At 46.7% G+C, this 24852-nt stretch overlaps 1 long non-coding RNA gene across 1 annotated transcript in view; it reads right to left on the bottom strand.

The window, feature by feature from the left end:
* The window catches only part of LOC143441488 (uncharacterized), a 39735-nt gene extending 14932 nt beyond the window's left edge, over window positions 1-24803 (bottom strand). Inside the window, exons 1-2 of the long non-coding RNA XR_013108960.1 lie at window positions 24723-24803; window positions 23539-23620 (exon numbers count right to left, since the gene is read on the bottom strand). This is a non-coding gene — a long non-coding RNA (uncharacterized LOC143441488). The remainder of the gene's footprint in view (window positions 1-23538; window positions 23621-24722) is intronic.
* Between the last annotated feature and the right edge of the window lie 49 nt (window positions 24804-24852).

The following is a 24852-nucleotide window of genomic DNA, read 5'->3' as shown; positions in this document are numbered from 1 at the left end:
AACCAAGGCTCAGCCTGGAATAGCTCCCATCTGGGGAGTCTCTTCTCAGCTAAGCAATTCCTCTTTTAAAATTTAACACCTTGGCAAGTAACTCTAGCAAACAGAAGAACTCTCCCTCCCTCTCTTCCTTAATTTCTCCCTCCCTTCCTCCTTCCTCCCTCTCTACTTCTTCCCTCCCTCCTTCCTCCCTCCCTCCTTCTTCCCTCCCTCCTTCTTCCCTTCCTTCTTCCCTCCCTCCTCCCTCCCTCCTTCTTCCCTCCCTCCTTCCTACCCTCCCTTTTTCCCTTCTCCTCCCTCTCTTCCTCCCTGCTTCCTTCCTTCCTTTCTTCCTTCCTTCCTTCATCTTTCTTTGCAGTTCTGGGAACCAAACACCATGCCAGGTAAGCATTTTTATTACTGAGCTATAGTCCCAGACTTTACAATTTAGTTTTTAAAAATCTAACATTATTTTCTAGCCAGGAGCAAAGAAACAAGAACTTATCTCAAGTGTTCACGTCTGTCAGTCAGTATGGAGTAGAAGTTGATATGTTTGTTGAACAACTGGTGATCACTTCGCTTGTCACTTATCTGCCCATGTAGAATGATAGCTAAAAGACAAGACCCACCAGCCCAAGGGGCAAACCTGGGAGCCTGTGAGTCAGAATGATTACGAACAGTTGTTTAATCTACATGTTATCATTTTAGAAGTGGAATTGTAGGGGCTGGGGACATAGCTCACTTGGTGACTATTTACCCAGAATGTACAAAGCTCTGGGTTCAATCCCCAGCACGAAATAAAACCAGCTATGCCAATGCCAATGCCAATGTCATTCCCTGAAATCCCAGCACTGGGAAAGTTCGAGATCATCAGGTCATCCTCAGCTACTTAATGAGTTCAAGGCCAGCCTGGACTACATGAGACCATGCCTCACAAAGTCATAATAAAAGAAAACTTGAATGTCTTGGGAACATTTTAAAAATCGGAAGATTGTGCAGAAACCTTCGGTTTGTGGTAGACGCTGGCACCTGTGTCCGTTTTCCTCCTGCCAGAGTTAGATGGTATTTCCCAGGCTCCCTTGCAGTTAGGCCCATGGGACTATGTTCCAGCCAAAGGGATGTGGACAGAAATATGATGTTGCCTAGTGCATAAAATCTCCCTCATCATAATCCTCCCCTGCTGATAGCCAGACAGAGAAGGCCTCGGGAGATGGCAGAATCATTAAATGAGAGTCTCCAGAGCTCTTCCTCAGCCAGTGGAGTCCCAGATGACCCCATGCCGAACAAGGGGAACAGGAAGCAAACCCTGGGAAAACCAGACTAGTCTACCTTGCTTCCTGGCTCTCAAACAAGGCCCATGGCCTTCACTGCAGAAGCTGATCCCTGGCAGATAGCACGACCTCAAAATTAATACTTTGGTAAAAGAATCCCAGGCAGAGGTTAGGAAGCCATTTCTGTTTGGGGCAGAGCTGAAGAACTTAATGAGTGTGTTCTCTGTGGGATCCTCACAGTGGCTATGCTGGATGGGGAGGTCCAGCTCATCTCGGAGCCATGGTGACCCCCTCGTGCCTGTTGAAACAAGCTTTTCCTGGAGTGCTTGAAGAAAACACTAGTGGTTGCTCAGAGACATTTTCTGTGCAGGATCTGCCAAGGAGACTGTGGACAGCCAGCAGGTGCTGGGAGCCTCCTGGGACTCTGCTGTCTCCCTCAAACAGATGAGATGACAGCTCTGCTTGAGAGCAACAGCAGCTTTGCCAGAAACACTGCAGAATTATTGCTCTTCCTTCCCCCTCCTCCTCTTCTTCCTCTCCCTCCTCCTCTTCCTTTTCTTCCCACTCTTCCTCTTCCTCCTCTTCCTCTTCCTCTTCCTCCTCCTCCTCCCTTGGGGCCTGCTGGCTCTCCCACCTCTACTGAGAAAGGGTCTCAGAACTTGAATTTGCTCCCTGCTCTTCCCACCAGATACAACCACTTAAAGGACCAGGACCACATCACTACTTGTAGGGCCTGGGTAGAAACAAAAGACAGAGGCCCTTAGTCCTCAAACTTAATTTAGAAAGGTCATGCAGGAAAATTCCAAGAACCCAAGGGCATTGTGTATACAAAGGTTCTGAGTTGTCCTCTACGGCTGACTGAACACATGACAATCGCACAATGTCCATTAAACTATAGAAATAACAAGTGCTCACACAGCACCACTACAGTCTATACAGCTTTGAGGTACAAACATTTTAGATACAGGAAGTTACCAATCAGACTCATTCGGCAGCAAAACACCTGGTCCAGAGGTGTGGCTCGGTTGGTAGGGTGTTTGACTGGCATGCCCAAAGCCCTGCGTTTGATCCCCACCACTGCAGGAGCTGGGCATGGTGGTTCCCACCTGTAATCCCAGCACTTGGGATGCAGAGACAGGAGGATCAGAGGGTCAAGGTGGTCCTCAGCTACAGACTGAGTCCAAAGCCAGGCTGGAATACATGCTTTGAAAGACCAAGAGCAAACAAGAGATAGCCTAACCTGAAAAGGTGTAATGGCAGAGAGAAAGGAAGGAAGGGAGGGAGGGAGGGAGGGAGGAAAGAAGGGAGGAACAAATGAATGAATGAACGAAGGAAGGAAGGAAGGGTGTGTGTGACCATTAAAGCTTTATTTTTTTCCTAGGAATATCAATGTATTAGATTATGGGACACTAATCTAGATCTCACTGGTTGTGGCAAATAAAATATATCATGAACTCCAAAAACACCCCACATCCCCAAATGCACTGACACCAGGGTTGCTGTTACAAACCTAAACAGAGGATCTGTTTGTCACCACCTGAAACGTGGACTCTCACACAAGCATGACAGAGGAGTTTGTGTGAGCCAGGCTCACCTGGGAAAGCACACACTCTAATTGCCCAGAATTGGATCTCTGGAACGGATCCCAAGGCTCTGGCGTTACAGATTTAATAAGAACAAGATGGGCAGTTACGGCTGGTTGACTCTTGGTGACAAGAATGTTGGGTGTTGGTTGGTCCCTCGTGCTCAGGTAAGATAAAGAGAGAAGCTAGAGAAGAGCATTCCTGGGGACACTTTTGCCTCACATAATGTCAGCATGTCCATGACGAACTGAGGTGAAGTGGTTTAAGATCCAAGTCGGTTGGAGCATAAGATTCCAGAGCCCTCAAGCCTCACAGGCTGGACGGGAACTCACTGGTCTCTTTTCCTTATTTATGACATCACCACCTCTTCTCCCCATCTCCCTCCTTTTGAGATAGGGTCTTACGCACCCCACACTAGTCTCAAATTCACCACGTAGCCAAGTATGCCTTTAAACTTCCAAGTTCTGCCTCCCGAGTGCTGGGTTTACAGGCACGCACTACCACGTGCAGCTTATGTGCCGTCAAAGGAACCCAGGGCTTCCTGTGTGCTAGGTGAGCAGCCCACACACAAAGACACATCCCCCGGGCTCCTGGGCTGCTCGAGACAACCAAGTAAATATTACATCTGAGGGTGTCTAGTCAAAGCCCGAGGAGGAGAGGGTAGCATTGCTCTCACCTAGACTCCGAAGTCGGCAGGTCTGCAGTGAATAAATGTCCCTCCCAAGGAACTGAGGGGATGAGGTGAAGTGACGCTTCTTCGTTTGTTTCCCACCTGAGAGTCCTGTCTGATTGGTCTTTGGTAACTAGAACTGATAGACCAAAGTTGAAGTAAAAGGTTGCAGAAACCCATAACCCGTATTTGAAATCAAGCTGCCTTGCCCTCAGTATTTGCTCTTCTGCCTGTTTCTGCCTGGCTCTCTCACAAGCCCAGTATCCATCTCCTCCTCAGAGGTCTGGAAACCATCGCTGCTATCCTATGGTGTGGTCCCAGCATTAGCAGAAACCCATCCTCAACCCAGTACATATTCAGTCCTTTTCCTGAACCTCCTGGAAACATGGGGATCACTGTTATTTCCAAAAAACCATCCAGAAGGGCATCAGAATAAACTGATTTAAATAAAGATTTTAAGTGGCCATGAGTAAAGGACTGGCAGCACCTCATAACACAAAGAAATCTGTTTTTTTGGTTTTGGTTTTTGTTTTCTTGTGACATTCATCACGTCAGCGTTGGAATTAGGACTTGTAACAATCAGACATCGGAATGTTAGATTTGTAGTGACCTCACATTTGGCTTGATGGAAACAGAGGCCACGTGTGTGTCTTTTGGAGTTTGAGGCTCGGTGGTGAAGGCCAGGGAGAGCTCTAGGACTGATGTGACTCAGACTACAGATAACTTTCATATCAGTTCTCTTCTTCTATCATGTGGGTCTGAGTGTTCAAACTCAGGTCATCCAGCTTTGTGGCAAGCTCCTTTACCCACTAAGCCATCTCGCCAGCCCATAGGAGGGAGGAACTACTTCTGGCTGAATCTTAAATGGAAACATCTAGAAGCCTGCTGTAGGAGATTCAGGGTTGAGTTTTCAAGGGGATACAGTGTTGTTGTTTAAAGAAACACTCATATTGAAACATAGCATAGTTGAGGAGGAAGGGGTTTATTCGGCTTACACTTCCACATTGCTGTTCATCACCAAAGAAGTCAAGACTGGAACTCAAGCAGGTCAGGAAGCAGGAGCTGATGCAGAGGCCATGGAGGGATGTTACTTACTGGCTTGCTTCCCTGGCTTGCTCAGCTTGCTTTCTTATAGAACCCAGGACTACCAGCCCAGGGATGGCACCACACACAATGGGCTGGGCCTTCCCCCATTAATCACTAATAGAGAAAATGCCTTACAGCTGGATCTCATGGAGGCATTTCCTCAACGGAAGCTCCTTTCTCTGTGATAATGCCAGCTTGTGTCAAGTTGACACACACTACCAGCCAGTACAAGTGTGTGTGTATTTTGCCTTCTCTTAAAGCTAGAGGGTGTGGTGTGAGGTTATCTGAGTTATTTTTGTCTGGGTGGCTTGACAAAAAAAAAAAAAACTTTATTCCTTTGCTGTGTCTGGATGAGGGCTAGGTTAGATGTGCTGTCTGCAGTTTAAGTTGATTTTCACCCCCATCCCCAGTCTGGTGGTTATTGATTTCATGTCTAGATACGGGCAAGCATGTTCAACCCATGGCCTGCAGGTCACATCTTGTTGGATGTAACCAAGCTATGAGTGTGACCCAACTCAAAGTCGTAAACATATTTAAAATATTATGAGTTGTTTGGTTGTTGCTTGTTTTTTTTTCTGGTAACTTTTTTGTAACAACATTATCTGCATCTTGAGTGTGAACTTTGTGGATTGTTTTGCAGTGTCAAAGGGTTGGACACATCTGTGCGTGTGCTTTGTGGGTTACAAGTTCTTGTGTTTGTATTCATTCTAGTTTCTCTCCCAGGACATCCCCCTTTGGCCACTTTCTACTCCCTGCTTGGTCACATTTCATCTCTCCCTCACAGATTCCCACCTCTTCATTTTTAAGAAGCTGCTGAAGGGTGAGGGTTCATTTTCTGAAACTACTTCTAGTTGAATCTTAAGTGGAAATATCTAGAAGCCTGCTGTAGTAGATCCAGGGTTGCTTTTTATTTATTTTATTTTATTTTATTGGTTTTTTTCGAGACAGGGTTTCTCTGTGTAGCCCTGGCTGTCTCAGAACTCACTCTGTAGACCACTAGGCTGGCCTCGAACTCAGAAATCCGCCTGCCTCTGCCTCCCAAGTGCTGGGATTAAAGGTGTGCATCACCACCCGGCCAGGATTGCTTTTTAAAGGAGATACAGTGTTGTTGTTTTTAAAGGAAACCCTCATGTTGACATAATCTTTGACCCTAGAAGATGCAAGATTTATAAGAATTTACTAAGCAATGTGGTTTGTAATGCCAATACTTGGAAGACAGAGGCAGAAGGACTATTGCAGGTTCAAAGCCAGCCTGGACGATGAAGGCCAAGCAGGTCTACACAGATTCTGTCTGAGAAAGAAAGGTAGAGGGGGAGAAAGAGAGAAAATGATGGTGGGAGGGAAGAGAAGAAAGAAAAACTACAAGAATGTTTAAAATGTAAGATTCAGGGGCTGGGAAAATGGTTCGGAGATTGAAGGCACTGGCTGCTCTTCCAGAGAGCCAAGTATGTGTCCCAGCTCTTAGGTCAGGTGGCTCACAGCTGTCTGTAATCCCAGCTGCAGGGGACCCATCACCTCTGAGGGCACATATATACATGTGTGCATGCTCACACACAGACACATACACATAAATTAAAATATTTTTAAAATGTAGGGTCAGATACAAAGAGTAGACCAACAGTTACCAGAATCCCTGAGAATGTTAGGATGAGGTGGCTTTTAAAAAAAAAGTCTAGTCTCCAGTGAGGAGGCCCGAAGGCCTTTGTACTTACTGGCTGCAGACCCCCCAGATGTACCAAGCCTGAGGTAGTTTATAGAACTGAAAATATATTTGAATGCAAAGCATCTCTGAATGGTAACGCTCCAGGAAGGGCTGAAGGATGCCTTTCTGCAAGAGCCCACAGCACTGGGGGGTCCAGACATTTTATAGCTACAGGTTAAGATGCTACAGCTGAGACTGAGAGTGCTAGAATGTTCTGGCTTTTCTCCCTGCACATATTTGGTCAACATGTTCATACGTGTGACCTTAGACTTTGCTCACATATATCCACAGCTCTGTTTTCCTGTCAAAGTTGGCTGAGGTTCTTGGGGTCACTGGTAGGGCTGTGTTAAGAGCCCCTTGGCCTTGTCGGTCGTTTTTTCCCTCTAGCAGCTGTATCCTCTGCTGGGGCTGGTCAGAGTTGTTGACCAGGTGGTTTCCCCTTGGACTGTCCTAATGACTGTTTACATCGGGAGTGGGGGAGTAATATGTGTGTGTGTGTGTGTGTGTGTGGTGTGTGTGTGTGTGTGTGTGTGTGTAGGTGTGCTTGCCTGTGCCTGTTAGTGCAAAGCCAGAAACTGATGTCAGTTTCTGTAACCTGGAGCCTACTGTTTCCACTAGACTGTCTGCTTAGCTAGCCCTGGGGTCCACCTGCCCAATGGCTGACCTCTGAAGGATGCGTCCTGGGTAGAGCCCAACGTCTATGGTCTCCATAACTCCTCTGATCAAGAGACAGGTGACTTAGCAGGATTGTCATTTACTGAGTTTTGGCTGACTTGGAGGGTAAGGGCCTTACCTTACCTGACGTCTTTTTAACTTTGGAAGATCATTTCTTGTCTTGGCCTCCAAAACATGGCTGTTGGACACTCAGAATGGCCTCTCTCTGTCTCTGTCTCTGTCTCTGTCTCTGTCTCTGTCTCTGTCTCTGTCTCTGTCTCTCTCTCTCTCTCTCTTTCTCTGTGTGTGTGTGTGTGTGTGTGTGTGTGTGTGTGTGTGTGTGTGTGTGTTTGCAGGGGTATATGCGCCATGGTGCACAACTGGAGATCAGAGGACAACTCTAGGGAGCTGGTTCTCTCCTGCCACCTTGTGGGATCCAGGAATTGAACTCAGGTCATTGAGTTTGTGTTCAAATGTCTCTACAACTGAGCTGTCTCACCAGGCCAGCTTCTTACATTTTCTGCTCTGTTTCTTTTTATCTTTTGATTTTTCAAGACAGGCTTTCATGTTTAGATACTATCAAACACATCACATACCATATCATTTTTCCTTTTCATTTCTCAAAATAGGGCTTCCTGTCTAGATACTAGCAAACACATCATATTCCACTTATAAAAGGTAGCATATGTATGTATGTATGTATGTATGTATGTATGTATATCACATACACACACACACACACACACTGAGACTTTAAGCTAAAACTTGCATCCAAAGACAAAGGAATGTGGTGAGACCAATCTACTAATGTATTCTTTTGAAAAGAAGTATTGATGCCGGGTGGTGATGACACACGTCTTTAATCCCAGTACTTGGGAGGCAGAGGCAGGCGGATCTCTGTGGGTTTGAGGCCAGCCTGGTCTAGAGAGTGGGTTCCAAGGACAGCCAGGGCTACACAGAAAAACACTGTCTCAAAAAAAAAAAAAAACTAAAACAAACAAGTAAATAGACAAAATGAAATGGAAAGGCATATTGGAGATGGGCGGGGTGGTGCAGTCCTGCGATCCCAGTGTGAGGCAGGGCTTCTGAGCATTCAGCCCCATCTGGATTCCAAAAGGTGGGTCTCTATGAGTTCGAGGCCAGTCTGGTCTTCATAGCAAGTTCTAGGCCAGCCAGGGCTACATACAGAGACCCCATCTCAAAAACAAACTAACAATAAATAAACAAACAAATTATGAAGTAATATAAGCACACAAATAAGGTGATTTTTAGGTGATGTGGTTTTGGTTTTTGAAAGCAAGAAGGGTTTCTATAACTGAGGTTTCCCTAACTCATAATCTTCCTGCCTCAACCTCTCCAGGGCTGGGATATAGATCTGTGCCACCATGTCTGGCTGGAGGCCAGTCTTAAGCAAGCCTCACAGCTGCCTAGATTTTAAAAAGCCACTTTGAACCCTTCCCTAGTGTGAGCATTTGCTCCTGCACGTCTGTGTTCTGTGTAGGCCTGGCTTGTAATAACCTTGTCAAAGGTTGGCTTGTGATAGCCTTGTCAAAGGTTGGTTTGTGATAGCCTTGTCAAAGGTTGGTTTGTGATAGCCTTGTCAAAGGTTATCTTATTTCCAAAAGAAGCAACAGAGAGAATAAGATCCAAAAATTAGAAGCCTCTCAATTGTAGCTCTGAAGATCTGTGTGTACACCACACACACACACACACACACACACAGACACTTACACACATAAACACATACACTTACCCCACACACACACACATATACAGGCAAGCACATACACACAGAGACACACACATGCACATAAGCCCACATGCTCACACACACATACACACACAGTGTCAACCTAGATATGTAAGATGAGCTCAGAATATAGAACTGAGGCAGCTGCAGGTTGCTCAATTTTGCCTTAAGCCACATCAGGAGAGGCTCATTTTGATGGCTGAAGCAAGAGTCTGCGTTAGGGAAGTGTTTGGGCTCAGTAAACTATGCTGCTGGGAGTGGCCAATGGGTCAGATGTCCTCCTTCAGATATCTCAGAAAACCACAACACCGAGGGCTTCGGGGTAGCTCAAGGTAGAGACAGCCACACCTTGGAATCCTCCCAGAGGGTTGCTGAATTGCCTCCAACCCAGGAATGAGATAAGTGAGGCCCTGAGAGGGGGTACATGGTGTGTGGTCGGACCCCAGTCGACTGCAGTCACCCACCCTAAGCCACGTCGAGCATCTGTCTCCTTTTTTGGGGGGTCTGGAGACACTCATGTAGATAAATCTCTAATAGGACCATGACAAAAACCAACCAGCATTGTTAGCCACCATCAGGTCAGTGATCATATTTCAAGGCTAATGTCAGAGTAATGACAAAATGACACGTAAACAGGCATGTGACATCAGCCACGATCACAATGACAAAATGACACGTAAACAGGCACGTGTCACAAGCCATGATCATGAGCACAGCTAAGAGACTAACAGAACACAGTCATATTAAATCTAAGAGTGTAGTCTTATATACTTGTGGAAAATATATTTAAAATAACATATCATCCTTTTTTAGCCACAGAGGGGCTATAGAAAATGTAAACCTACCGCTAGGGAGATGGTTTACAAGTCTTTGCCTTGTAAGCAAGAAGGCTTGAGTTTGATCTCCGGAACACATGTAAAACAAAGCCAGGCCTGGCAGTATGCACTTATACTCCCAGCACTGATGCAGAGACAGACCTGGGGCTTTCTGAGCAGCCTGCCTAGTCTAATCCATAAGCTCCAGGCCAGTGAGAGACCCTGCCTTAAAGCAAGGTGGATGACGCCTGAGTAACACTTGAGCTTGTCCTCTGACCTCTACACATATGTTCACACATTTGTATGCACACCAGCACACACATGCACCAGCACACATGTGCACCAACACATATCTACACACACCTATATACATACACAATTATACAACAGGGAAAACACAAACCTCAACTGTGTGTTTAAAGTCTGCTTCGTGGGAAGAGCATTTACATAGCCTGAGAAGATGGGCAGCCCAGTCCAGAAACCAAATTAGTAGCAGATCCAAAAGGGCTCGGGCCAGACACCAGCACTTGAGAACAAAAGAGAAGAAGAAGGAAAAAATACAGTAATGCTTCCTTTCCAGTATAGGGATGGACAGCCCAAGGGGAATCAGTGGGTAGAGAACAGGGCTGCCCATTGTGCTGAGTCTGCTTCTTTTTTCTTTTGTGACTCAAAAGGAGAGGGTAAAGGAGACCGAAGCACAGAGTCACTCTACAATACGGAACTCATATGACCTAATGACCATATGACCTTACCCTGAGATTAGTGTTTGCATTCCATTTGGAGTCTGAGTCAAGTCAGAGGGCAGTGGTGAGGGCCTTCCCACCTGCCCAGGGCTCCAGCATGCTGGTGAGGCTCCCAGACAGTGAGGCTCCCTGATCAAGGCTTTTTATAAAATAACTTTTTAAGACAGGATCTCTTATAGCCCAGGCTGGCCCCACACTTGCTATGTAGCTATGAGTGATCTTGAACTTCTAGCCCTCCTTCCTCTACCTCCGAGACACAGAATACAAGTCTAGGTCACAACGCCTGGCCTGGGTGAGGTCTTCAGACCATGAGGAATGTCCCTTTTGACCTGGCAATGGACAAGGAGTAAACTGGGCAGGTCATCTGATAACCAGCTTATTAAATGCTTTGTAGTGGAGATCAGAGTGAATTGTGAAGAAGGGACTGACTGCCCTTTCTTCAGGGGACTGTGAAGGGAAAGGGGTTCATGGGTGCCTCATCAGAGACTGGAGAACATGTGATTATAGTCACGGAAGTCAGAATACAGAACTCCCAGAAGGGCTTTTCTGAACCGTGAATCAAATGACTGAAAGTTGCCAGAAGAAAGGAAAAGAGGTGGGGGTGGAGTAGATCCCACGGTCAAGTGCACAGTACAGGTAGGGTGTGAGCAGAGAGACACAAAGACAAAAGAAAAGCCAGAGCTTACACGGTCCCTCCCTGCTTTCTGGGTGACTGAAGAACCACCTAAGACTAGAGGTTGCCCTCACTTGGGAGGCTCGTGGCTACAGCTTGGGAAGGACTGTAGCATTCTTTGTTCTCAAGGTGTCCTTCTGGGATCTGGCCAGGAGCTGATCAGTGGTACTGACCCAGCAGGAACAGGCCAATGCTGCCTGGCTCCACGGCCCTTTTCATAGTGGGCTTCAGGGATAAGTCACCAAAGTGCTGGGCTCTTGAGTCCAAGATGGTGGTGGATGCCTCTTAGACCCTTCCAGGCCCGTGCTCCCTGCAGTCACCTTAGATACTAGCAAGAAGCTTCCCATGTGTCACGCATGTAAGGAACCCACTGGGGCACAGGATGGAAGCTCTCCTGTGGTGAAGGTCTCAGCTTTGAGAAACTGGCTTTCTTAATTTGGGTTCCTTGAAGAGACACTGGATCCAGAAAGAGCTGAGTTAAGTGTGTGGTTTACGGGAGAAGCTTCTCAAAGTGTCACCTCACAGTCAAGAGGACCTTCCATGTGTCTGAGGGACCCAGTGACCTGAAGCTGGCTGAGATACTTGAAAGGACACATGGACAGCCTTTGTATGCACTCCCAGGCGAGCTAGAAGTTCCCTCCCCAAGTCCTTCTGTTGGTCTGCAGGCCACCGATTGATGTCCTAACACTGTACTCTTCTAATCTGTAAGAAGCAGCTTCTCTTCTCTTGGAACACAGTTCTCCTGTGGTGACCAAACAACCAGCAAAAGAAAACAGTGGGTCACAGTGGGTCACTGACCAAGGATGTATCTAATAAGTGACTGCTTATATGCATGCCCTCAATGGGGGGGGGGGCAAGATGGTTCATCAGGATGGGCACTTTTTCTGTGCAAGCATGGTGACCATAAGGTATGGTGAGAGAATAGAACCTAAAACAGCTACATCAAGATTAACATATGGCCAGCTGTAGTGGTAAACATCTTTAATCCCAGCATCCAGGAAGCAGAAACAGGTAGATCTCTATGAACTTAGGGCTAGCCTGGTCTACACAGTGAGCTCTAGGCCAGCCAGGGCTATATAGACACAATCTCAAACAAACAAATAAATGATTGAATAAATAAATAATTTTTTTAAAAAAAATCAAGATTAACATGTAAAAGGAGTTGTCTGAGGGACATTGGAAGCCCTCCCTTCGCCTGGCATCATCTGAATGCAAAACCCAAAAATACAAACAGGAGGTGGGGGCTATAAAGGCCATACACCATGTAGCCAGATGCTATTATGGGCTCTTTCCTCACCCCATTAACCCACTTCTATTCTTCAGAGAGACTGTTCTATTTGTTTACTTATATTATTGTTTTTTAATGATTTATTTTTAGCATATGTGCATGGGTGTTTTGCCTGCATGGATGTCTGTGTGAGGGTGTCAGGTGGAATGCTGCTGCTGGGAACTGAATCCAGGGTCCTCTGAAAGAGCAGCCAGTGCTCTTAACTGCTAAGCCATCTCTCCAGCCCTCTATGTTGTTGTTTTTAGTGTGTGTGTGTATGTGTGTGTCCTTGGAGGCCAGAAGAGAATGTTAGATCCAGTGGAGCTGGAGTTACAGGTGATCGTGAGCTTCCTGATGTGGGTTCTGGAAATCAAACCTGGGTCCTCTGCAAGAGCAGTCAGCGTTTTTAACTGCTGAACCATCTCTCCAGCCTTTCCTTCTTAAACAGTTTGTCTGTCTCTATTCCATGCCTAACTTAAAAGACGTAAGTTTCCCTCAATCTCCTTGATGGCTGCTAGGATTCTCACCTAACCTGTGCTGCGTTTTTCTTTTAGGCTTTCATCAAATTGTTCTTGAGCTTCCATTTGAATCTATTCTAAATTCTTCTATTACTGAGACTAAGAACTTCAAAAGGGAACCGAGGGTTCTTTAGTAACAAAAGTGGAAGGAGAGAACCAACTCCACAAGGTTTTTGTATTCTCTCCCATCACACACACACACCCCACACACACACCACATACATATACATACCACATACATATCACATACACATCACATACATATACACACACACCACATACGCACACATACATAGCAATACAAATACACATATATACCACATACATATACACACATCACATATACACACATACCACATATACACATAGACTTCACACACATATATACACCACACACACCATACACACACACCACACACATATACACTACATACATACACATACATATACACATACCACATACACACATACATACCACATACATACATATACACATACCACATACATATATATATACACATACCACATACATACACAGACATACACACCACATACATACATATACACCACATACATATACATACTACATACACACCACATACATACATACACACCATATATACACACACCACATACATACACACACACCACATATACACACACACCACACATACACATCACACATACACATGGACACTAATAAATAAAACTTAGTCTAAAAGGTCCTCTGCTGCTTTGTTTCTTGCATGCTTGCTTGCTGTAAAGAGCGGCCTTGCTTTTAAATTATTTTAATTGTGGGGAAGGACAGCAGCGCCCAACCCCCGACAGAGACAGAGGCAGAGCTCAGCTCCTCTTGCTCCCTCTAGAGAAAGTCCAACAACAGCACAAATATTCTGACTTCCTCCAAAATATCTGGGAGGTTTGCATCTCAGGGCAAACCCACTCCGGCTTCTGTCCCTTCTGTTTTTTGGTTTTGCAGTTCTCAAAGGGCAGTGTGACAAAGGCTTACTCCCTAGGATGGTACTATTAGGAGGAGCCAGAGGCTTCACAGAGGCTCCAGGCCTTCCTAAGCTGCGACCCTTTAATAATACACTTCCTCATGCTGTGGTGACCCCCAACCATAAAGTTATTCTCATTGCTACGTCATAACTGTAATGTTGCTGCTGTTGTGAGTTATAATGTAACTATCTGAGATGCAGGAGATCTGATATCGAACCACAAAGGGGTCGTGACCCACGGGTTGAGAACCACTGCATTAGAAGTTAGGCTTCATGAGAGGAGTTCAGGTGTGTTCATGGAGCTGTGTCCCTGCAAGATTAACGGAGCCTAGCTCCCTCCTCTTGCTCTCCTTTGCTTCCTGGTCGCCATGATGTGTGCTGCAGGCCCCAAACCGTCAAATGAACAAAACCCCCAAATCCTTTTGTCTTATAGCCCAAGTGTTTTTCAAAGTGACAGGAGAACAATTTGGCTGCTTCCCTTGAAGTTAGGAAAGGCAGAGTTTAAAGTTGCTACCAATTACCACATTTAGAGTGAGCCACCAAAGTCAAGAGAAAGCTTCATTCCACCGTCTTTCTGTGGCCATCAGGAATCTCTCCCTAAAACACAGACTCTCAAAGGATCCTGCAAGAGACAGAGCTACTTTTCCTAAAGTCCCTACACTTCAAAAACCGAGGCAGAAGGAGCTTTGGTTTGTGGCCTAGCTGTTATACATAGCCAGCCTCTGCCAGAGAGACGAGGAAGGGTTGGTGGAGGTCTCTGTACCAACAACGAGGGTGGCCACCTGAGGAAAAAAAGACACATTCTTGTCTCTCGAACTAAATGTGCCAAGTGGTGCCAAGAGATCTATTCTTACAGAAGAAAAGGGAAAACAGGGAAGGCTAACCCTGGCTGTTTGTCGATTGCTTGGATCAATAAGAACAGATTAATCAATGCTCACTTACAAATTCCAAGCAGTTACAGTGATAAGTGAGAACATGACAATCTCCTAATTGTTTATACACTATCGGCAGCAGCCTATCTACAGGGATCTAGATTGAAATGGCTCAAGGTCCAGATTATTTAGATCATCAGACGTTGGAGTCCAGAAGGCTGTAACCACTATCCCAAGCCCATATCTTCCAGGCCAGCTAGGAAACGCACGGAGTTTTCTTCCTGTCTCTATAAAGAAAGGGTGTGGCCTCTCTGTGGATGACTGACGGACGGCATTCCGACGGACTTTCATCCACTGAGTCACTTAGCACTTCAGTCATCCACTGAGGTGGAATTTGGATTCTGTTCTTATTTTGTTCATGAGGAAAGTAGGGCAAAAGTACATTGAAATGATGTGTCTGAAGAGACACAGCTAGAAATGGTTGGAGGACTGGACTGGGCAACCCTGGTTCCAGAGCCTGAGTGCATGTGTGTGTGCTTGTGTCTGTATGTGTATAAATGTGTGTGCTTGTGTATGTATGTGTGTGTGCATATGTGTGTATGAGTACATGTGTGTGTTTGTGTGTATGTGTGTGTATGAGTGTGTGTGTTCTTGTGTATATGTGTATTTGTATGTGTATGTATATGTATGTGTATACATATGTGTGCTTGTGTGTATGTATGTGTGTGTTTGTGTGTATGTGTATATGAGTACATGTGTGTGTGTGTGCTTGTGTATATGTGTGTGAGTGCAAGTGTCTGTGTGTATATGAGTGTGTATGTGTGTGCTTGTATGTATATGTGTGTATGAGTATGTGTGTGCTTGTGTATATGTGCATGTATGAGTGTGTATGTGTGTATGCTTGTGTGTATGTATACGTGTGTGCCTATGTGTATGTGTGTGTGTGAGTGCATGTGTGTGTGCTTGTGTGTATGCATAAGTGTGTATGAGTGCATGCACCTGTGTCTATATGTGTGCATAAGTGTGTGTGTGGTTGTGTATATGTGTGTACATGAGTGTGTGTGTGCTTGTGTGTGTGTGCATGTTCATATGTAGGACAGAGGGGGATGTAAGACATCTCCTTCAGTTACTTTTCTGCCTTAGTTTTTGAGACAGAGTCTCTCACTGAACCTGAAGTTCATCAACTTGGCTAGAACAGTTGCCAAACAAGTTCCAGGCATCTTCCTGTCTCTGCCGCCCCAGGGTTGGGGTTCCCAACACAATTTCATGTGGATTCTGTGAACTGAACTCAGGTCTTCATGATTCATTAACTAAGTCATCTCCCTGCACCCCACCTCTGGAGTAAGCTTCTAAGCCAGGTAGGCACCCCTAAGGAGCTTTCTTTCTGGTGGGTGATCAGTTCTGGTTCTCCATGCCACAGTTTTGGCTTTAGCACTGAAAACCCTGCCCCTCAGGAAACTCCCCAGTTGGGAATGCCATCAACCTAGTTCTTGGCCTCTCCCCTGAAATAACCACAGAAGGCCACTGAGGGTTCCTGGGGTCTGAAGATACAATCTATCCATACCACAGTTTATATTTTAGGGTTTTTTAAATACAAAATCCCACTATATAGCTCCCTCAAACTCATGATCCCCCACCTTAGTCTCCCATGTGCTGTGATTACAACTCTGTACCATCACTCCTGGCTGTTATGAGTGGCTCATAGTGTCCCCTGGGGGCATGGACACTGGATTTCATCCTTACTCCAGTGGGAACATACCTCTGGAAAGAGATTAACGGTAGCATTCCGATTTAGAAATAATATTCTTAACCCCACCTTTGAATTTTAATTCATCAAAGACCAAACTGACATCTAAGGAGTGAGCAAGGCCAGGAGCTTATATTCAGTGGCATGGGGCCTTCTCAGTCCCATCCAGGTTCAAGGAAGGGTAGTCCGGTCCTGCCCCTTAGTAGGGGTTCAGGCTAGAGCTGGGTCACAGCTATGCCTGGGTGCAGAGAGAAAAAAAATTCCTCTGTGCTGAGAATGCCAAGGGCTTCCAGAGCAGAACAAGGAAGAAGCAGCCAGGCTGGAAACACCACATAATGTTCTAGAGCCCCAAGACTTCCCCAGGCAAGAGCACAAGCCAGAGGTTACTGGCTCACTGTGGCTGGGACTGCAATTGTTTATCTAATGTCACTGTCCTCTAGGATTCTGAGAAAATGACAAAGAACTTGAGAGTGTTCCTGTATATACACATGCGCGTGCGCACACACACACACACCCCTGCTGACTGGGACAATGACACCCTGTGAGGTGTCATTGTCAGGTGATAACAGCAGACAGGAGGAATCAGCTATCCTGTGGATGCTGTAAAGGCAGTAATGAGCAGAGACGGGCAAGGAGCCCAGGGCCTGAGACATGGATGTTTTAGGGGAGCCACTGAGAGCCTTGCTGAGCTCCCAAATGGTTCAGGAGTTGGAGGAACCAGGCTCCTCCAATGACCCAGAAGTGAAAGGTAGGCTGCCATTCAAAGGGCTGGTTGATGATTGCTCTGAGGAACAACTGGTCAAGCAGAGCTCTTTTCATAATGGGGCACAGACAGGATGGGATTTTCCCTACCATGTCAGGAGATTCCCCCACACTCCCATACATAAAGGGCTCAGGAGTGTTCCTCTTCCTGTAGCCTCATGATGTTCGTATCAATGCCCTCTTCCTGGCTTACTCTCTTATTTTTTCTTTTTAATCACAAAGAGATTCAAAGACATGCCCAGGGAAGTCACATAGGCACCAGTGTCTGGCTTTCTGCTGTCATACTGTCTTCTCATCCTTACCCTCCACAGTACACCAGGCCATCCGATGGGACAGAGAAGGACTCACTGCTTTCCACTGCGTAACACCCTCTTGCTCAGTTTTCTAGATGCTAAGGATGGGACCCACGGCCACGCCTGTACTAAGGAAGCACTCTACCATTGAGCTGGACCCCATCACCTTCTCCTTTAGTAACAGGACCTTCCTCTCAGGCTCCATTGCAGCTAAGAGTAGCCATAGGACTTCATAAATAAAAACTGTACAGAGACTCGTGGAACTGAATCTTTAAAAGGAAGGCGTCGGTGGCTTCTTCTCTGATCTTGGAACTGTTGAGGCAACAGTCTGCACCTCAGCAGCTACAGTAGACACTAAGCATGGGGGCTTTACACTACAGGTAACAGAACAAAGCTGGGCTGAGCTGTCTTCACAGAGACATGGCAGCGTGGCCTCCTTATGGATTTCATACATCAGAGAAAGAGAAAAGTGTCTTATAGTAACCACTATCATTTGGGGATTTTCTGCTTCGAAAAGATGCTAATCCTCTTTTGTAACCTGAGGTGAGGTCCAACCTCTCCCTGGCTCTCTTCCCAGTCAGAGATCCTGAGAGATCAGCCAGCAGGAATCTTGGCTCTATGGAGTTCACACATCCAGGGGCAAATCTGGAGCACAGATGTTTTCTTTAGCCCCCACAAAGCTTAAAAAAAAATAGAAAACACTCAAATATGTTTATGTATTCTGTTGTTATAGTTCTTGGTGAGCTTTTATTGTTGTTATTTTGTTGTTGTTGTTGTTGTTATTGTTGTTAATTTGCTATTGATGTTAATTTGAAGCAGGGTCTCAAGTACCCAGGCTGGCTTCCAGGTTACCATGATGACCCTGATTTCCTGATCTTCCTGCCTCCATTGTCTGAGTGCTGGAGTTACAGGCAGGTCACCACAGCTGACTTATCCAGTGCTGGAGACTGAGCCCTGGGCCTTTTGAATGTTCCATGAGCACAGCACCAACTGAGCTACATCCCCAACCTTTAACTATGGCTTAAATGCTGAAGTCTGGGAATCTGGATCCTCTTTCATGGCTGGAGGATCTGGCTGTTGGGCCAATATTTCAGCACAGCGTTATTCTGCCTGTTTATTCATGACAGGGTCTCATGTAGTTCCGGCTACCCTCAAACTCACAATAAAGCTGAGAATGACCTTGAACTTCTGGTCCTCCTGCCTCACCCTCTGGAATGCTAGGACTACAGGTGTGCATCACCAAAATGAACATTTAGTTGTGGCATCTGCTACTACTTTGTGATGGTTCCCTATCAAACACAGATGCTCTCCTTGGCCTAAGAACGGGATTTGCCTAGAGCTCAGAATATGAGCCAGATATGTCCACACGTATGCTGCACTAGGGATGATCCTGGAGTATCCCATGAACTAGCTAACGTGTGTCATCTCCTCTATGTTGAAGAGGAAACAGTGACTCTGGCCTTGCCTGAGGCTGCAAGCCACAGGTCATCATGAGTTTTGACCATCTGTACTCTGTAACTGCTCTGTCAGCACTGACCCTGCAACCCTGGGGTTTCTGGACGTGTGCACAGCCTCACGGGAAAGAAGATAAACTTAATGATCTTTGTCATCATGTGTCACATTAGGAGGGGACAGCTTACCTGAAGAACTGTGAATACGCAGAGTGAAGCATCATCCCCTATATTCTCAAAGCCTGCCACAGAGCTAGCCTAGAGAGCTATGTTGAGCAAATGAGAAGGCTGCATTCCTCAGTCACCTGGCGTCAGAGCAGAACCAGCAGAATTCCTGCCTCCTGCCCAGGCTCTTCTCCCCCACCCCACCCCCCGACCTGGCTGCAGCCTGGCCTCACCTGCTTCCCCGAAAGCACCCTGCCTAGCATGTTCATGCTCAACTCTGGTGCATCTCTCACCAGCAGCCAACTTAGAGCTTTGGCTCCTCCCCAAGTGAGGGGCTGGCTGATTGTGGTCCTGGTGCCTCGGGACTGCAGGGCCTCTGGGAGGACTAGATGGTATCACATATGAGACCATACATAACATGTGCTTAGTAATCAGTGGGAAACCTCACCTGCAGCCACCAACCTGACTCTGTGTAGGGGGCTGCACCATGGCCCTGTTCAGATGAAGCTCCACTCTGTCTCAGGGGGGTCACAATGACCAGAGCTTCCTCTGACACTCCATCATACATAGCCCACAACACACAAGCTTACTTTTCTCAGACCTTGGCCTCTGCCTGGAGAGAAAACAAACCTACCCACCAGCTAGCAACAGTCATAGGGCTTTCATGTTTAATTAGTGTATATTAATTGTACAAAATAATGGGAGATGCATGTAATGTGTTTGATAATACTCCCCTGTTACCTTCTCTGTTTTTTCTCTTCTTGACCCTCGTCTGACCAATAACCCCTTGCATAATAATTTTTCCTCTATAGAGAAAAAGTGACCTCCTCTGACGTGCTTTTCTCTTGTAACTTGATTTGTTTAATTTAACACAGAGACCTTTGGTTCTATCTGTTTTCCTTTTAATGGTATGATTTCATTCCTCTCATGGAACTTTTTTTTTTTTTAAGACAAAGCTTCATGTAGCTCAGGCTGGCCTCATGCTCACTATGTAACTAAGGATGACCCAATCCTTCTGCCTCCCCTTTCCCAAGTGCTGGAATTATAGGCATGTTCCACCACATTCAACTTTTTCTTAGATTGTAGTTTGTTTTTAAATATATATTTATATTTATTTATAGATAGGGGGTGCACATAAGTTTGATGCCTATAAAGACCAAAAGAGGGTGTCATCCTCTGGGTTTGAATTTACAGGCAATGTGAGCCAACCCACATGGTGCTGGAAATCAAACTCAGAACCTCTGTAAGACCAATGTGTGCTCTTGAATCCAGTCCCTCACAGGACTTTCAGACCTCAAGAAGATGATAGCAAGTCTTCTGGGAAAGGGAACAAAGGGGCTACCTCAAGGAAGGTACCTTCCTACTCTGGCCAACTTTAGATGTTACTGAACTACATTTCCCAGCCCATCCCACCCCTCTACATCTCTGTGAGTCCTGATCCAGCCCTACCCTACTACAACGTCCCCTACAACAACAACTTAAATGTGCTTCTTCTGAGCCTGGCTTCTGCAAACTTCCTCTTCTGACTGGCTGCTGTAAATCTGACATTCAGGGTGAGTGCTGTAAATTCATCAGGACTGGAAGGGACCACTCATGCAGAATACTGAAGAAGCAAGAGCTCAGGGACCAGGGACTAGGGACCAGGGACCAGGGACCAGGGACCAGGGACCAGGGACCAGGGACCAGGGACCAGGGACCAGGGACCAGGGATCAGTATTGGGCCTGGTATTTGTTACATACATCCTCTTTGCTACAGTAGTCACCAGTGAAAGATTGTAAAGGTTTTTTTGTTTTCGGTTTTTTTTTTTTTTTTTTCCGTTTTAGTTTTTGAGACAGGGTCTCTCTTTACATAGCTCTGTCCTGAAACTCACATAGACAGATTGGCCTTTGAATTCACAGAGATCTGCCTGCTTCCACCTCCCAACTGCTTGAATTAAAGGCCTGGCCTAGCAGATTTTAAAGTGAGGCACACCTGCCCAACCCCACCCCACCCCACCCAAACTTTGTTACTTTGTTACATTGGCTGTCTGGCTATTGAGTTACCAATGTTACTAGCAAAGCCTAACTTGTCTTAGCTGGAGATCATTCCTAAGCAACTTCCATAGTGCAATTTTCTAACTGGAATTGGGCTTACATATATTTGAGGCAGAGTCTCCCTCTGTAGCCCTTAATTTTGCATTAATCTTGCTTCCATATCCCAAGCACTAGAAATACAGGCATGAACCACTTTGTCCTGTTTGGTGGATTAACCCTGAACCGCTCCACCCTGGTTGGCATTAGCCCTTAAACTTGGCTTTGCATAGAGGTTAGGAGAGCCAAAGCTCCAGCGTGCTTGAGAACCTACCTTAGTAACAAACTGTGCTGTGTGCAGAATGTGTTTGGGGGAGGGCATCTCGCTGCATCCCTCCCCCAGCTCTGGGCCTGATGTGTGTTGTGTGGAGAAGATCAAAGCCAGTTTGTATCAACCGGAAGGACCAAATGACACACTCAGAGTATGGAGGAAACTACCAGACTGTCTACAAAGGTGTGGTCTATGGCTATGTACTGCCCAAGTAACCCCAACATCCCTCTACATGGTGAAAGCTTCTTCCCTCGGACACCTGGATGTGCCTGGGTCCGGTCTGTCTCTACAGCAGGTACTATGCACTCACTGGAGAAAGCTTAGTTATAGTGAACTAACTATGGGTACTGAAAAGATAGTGAAAGCAGCCTTAAACAATACCTGAAGGACGGGGGGGGGGGGGGGAAGGGGGCGGAGGGGGGAAGGAGAGGGGAATACAGTGCTTCCCTGCCACTCAAGAAGTCTAGGATTTGTTCTTTGCAAAATATATACACAAGCACACCCAATAATGGAGAAGAGTGTGTGGTTAGGGCCCTCGCTCCCTGGGCCCTCAGTTGGGTTAACCACATACCCCATCATCTCCCAGAGGCTGAGGGCAGAGCTCGGCAGCCTCACCTGCCTGCTGCTAGGCTCTCACTGCCCTGCCTTTGTCTACATCCTCCTTGTGGTGCTTCCTTAGATCTCTTCAAATAAACCTCAAACTTTGTCTCAGGATCTGCTGCTAGGAAAATGCTAATGGAGGCAGCAGAGCCTGGGGAAAGCAGCCACACATGGTGCAATTCTTGAGGTCGTTGCCTTGGAGATGGGGACAAGAGGAGAACTGTTGGGGGAATAGGAAGGGCAGCCTGCCAGAAGTTATGGGCTAGCCAGGAAGACAGTTCTACTTGATGACTCGGGGAGTGGAGGGAAAACACAGCCTCACTCCTTTATCTTGTCACCTCCTGCCTCTCTGCCTGTGCCACAGGCAAAAGAGTCCATGGTGCTGTGGACACTGTAAGGTTGCTTTGACAGAAGGATAGTTTGTGTACCCAGTGGCGAGGCCTATCAAAGGCTTGTAGCCCACGGGTGGCTCAGCTATTTTCTGGAAGTTTGGTCCTGCCTAGAGAGCAGAATTTTAAACACTCCAGAATCTAGAAACTCTTTCACTCCTGGTCAGGATGGAGTCACATAGTCTGCAGGGCTGTGGCAGGTGAAAGTACCTGCCACCAGATAAGGTAGCTGATGAGAAACACCTGCCACAGCTTTGTAAGGAAGGTATGGGGTTGGGGCTCCACGGGACACTTAAGTCAGCTGGGCTGCTGAAGGGCTGGCTGGCTTCAGCACCTATTTGAGAGATGGTGGGATTTTAGGGGTGGCTAAAAGCTGGGGCTTGGCTCAACCACCAACTGGAGGAACTGAACATGGACTTCCCACCAGTGATGGTGTCTTCTAGTGGCTCAAGTTCCCCGAGAGAAAAACCAAGAGGCTCCAGTGGAAGTTGAAAGATTCCCAAGCCCTTCCAGGGAAGAAAGTTCAGTAGCCTCCTCTGCCATGTTCAACAAGCAAGTCCTTCCGGACATCCCACGACAAGACTCCACCAGGCAGAGGCAGGATCAGCAAAGGCTTGTCTGTTTTGGTGGACCAGGAAGTCATTTGCAGGGAATGTGGTGAATGGACTTTGGAAAAGGATTTGACAGCACCCAGGCCCAGCTATAGAGTCAGACTCAAATTCAAGGGCCACCTCTGTCTGCAGTGCACTAATATTCCAGGAGCCCAGTGGCCTGTGCCCTCTTGGGGCCTCAGCAACTTCATTTGTAAACTAATAACAGTTTCTGCTTCACAGGGTGTGAACAGATTGAATGGGATGATGTTTTCATACTGCTTCTAGGACTCGGGCCACCTAGGGTGTGTCCACATGTGATGGTGTCTTCAGGCATCTGAAGTAACAAAGAAACCTCCCACAAAGCTACAATGTGTTAAGAAATGTTTCTCTTTTTTGAGACAGAATCTCAAAAATCTCCGCAATGGCCCAACATCCTCCTGCCTCAGCTTCATGAACACTACGATTACAGGCATGTATTACCACCCGTCTTAGAAGAACCATTTAGATCCATCCTCTGTCACACTCACACAAGCAACTGAATCCCAAATCCGGATTCTGCTGCTTACAGGTAGAGGGTTCTGAATCCATCATCTTGCCCAGAGTCACCATTGTTTCTCACCTGGATCCTTCCTGGTATACCATACTTTCTCCGCCCCCTGTCATGCTGTCCCCTCATGTCAGGACATCCAGGCGGCCACACCCTAAGGAGCACACAAGTTGTTTAAGGATCTTGCTACAGTACAGTCCTGCTCCTCCCCCCTTAAAACCCACCAAACCTAGAGTATGGTTCCAAACAGCTCACCTGTGATGCCCACCCGGCTAAGTGTCTAGACCTTGAACAGCTGGAGGATTTTTCCAAGCAAAGGTCTGATGCTGTCCTGAAACCACTGACAAATTTTCGATTACTTTTCTCCAGGCTCACGGGAAGGGCCAAAGCCCACAGTGACACATTATAGGATTTAGCTTCCACCTCATCTGCTGCCCTCAGCTCCCCACTCTCCTACCTCTCCCCTCCTCCTTATTTATACATTTGTTTATTTACAGATGAAAATTGCATCTCACTTAGTTCTGGGATACTGCCATTAAACTGATGTTTCTATGTGCCCTAGTCTTCCCACAGACTCAGCACGTCCCACCCCAGGGATGATGGTGCTGAGATTTAAGAATGTTTCTCTTGCTTGACATCTCTCCTCCCTGATGCATATAGCTAAACATGTCTATTTTGGGTGTCGTTTTTAATATGTTCCAGAAGTTGACCATAGTATGCAGTTTTCTGCAACTTATATTTTCTGTCCCATTCAGTACTGTGTCTGAGCACACCTGCTGTTTTGTAGCTGAAACCGGCCTTACTGCTACAGTGGACACTTTCAGTGTATTTGTCCACAACATTGAAGCGAGCATTCTAAATACGCCTCGATAACATGGGCACATTTCTCCAGCCTCCAGCGTAACTGCCCCAGAAGAGATGAACTGTGTGTTCCTGTCCTCCCCAGTGTCTCTAGCCACCCTGGAGTCCTTTCAGATTTAGCTCCCAGGAGTCTCTCACACACAACAATGTCCTCTGCATCCCACTCGCCCTCACCTGGTGAACTCCAGCCATCGTAGCCGCTAAATCTCCCTAATTACACACTTCTGTCTTGTGATTCTGCAACAAGTGGGTCTATCCCTCAGAATCTAGCCCCACGAGGCTTCAGGGTTCTGTGCCTCCAGCACAAAGTAGGCGTCCAAGCAACAGTGGAAGCCTCAGTACTGAAGGGGCCAGGCTCGGTGAGGACATTGGAGTCGCGTCTGCAGGGGGCTCACCTGGGTGTAGCCAGTAGGGAAGGTCTGGGGTTCAGAATTCCGGGAAATGCGCGCCAGGGTTGCAGGCGGGGAGAGGGTGGGGCCGTGGCTCCGGAAGGCGGGGTCTCCGGTGTGGGCGTGGCGCGGGCGG

This window comes from Arvicanthis niloticus, chromosome 2 (genome assembly GCF_011762505.2).
Source record: "Arvicanthis niloticus isolate mArvNil1 chromosome 2, mArvNil1.pat.X, whole genome shotgun sequence".
NCBI classification, from domain to species: Eukaryota; Metazoa; Chordata; class Mammalia; order Rodentia; family Muridae; genus Arvicanthis; species Arvicanthis niloticus.
The sequence above is the reverse complement of the archived record's forward strand: the minus strand, read 5'-3'. Positions and strand labels throughout refer to the sequence as shown.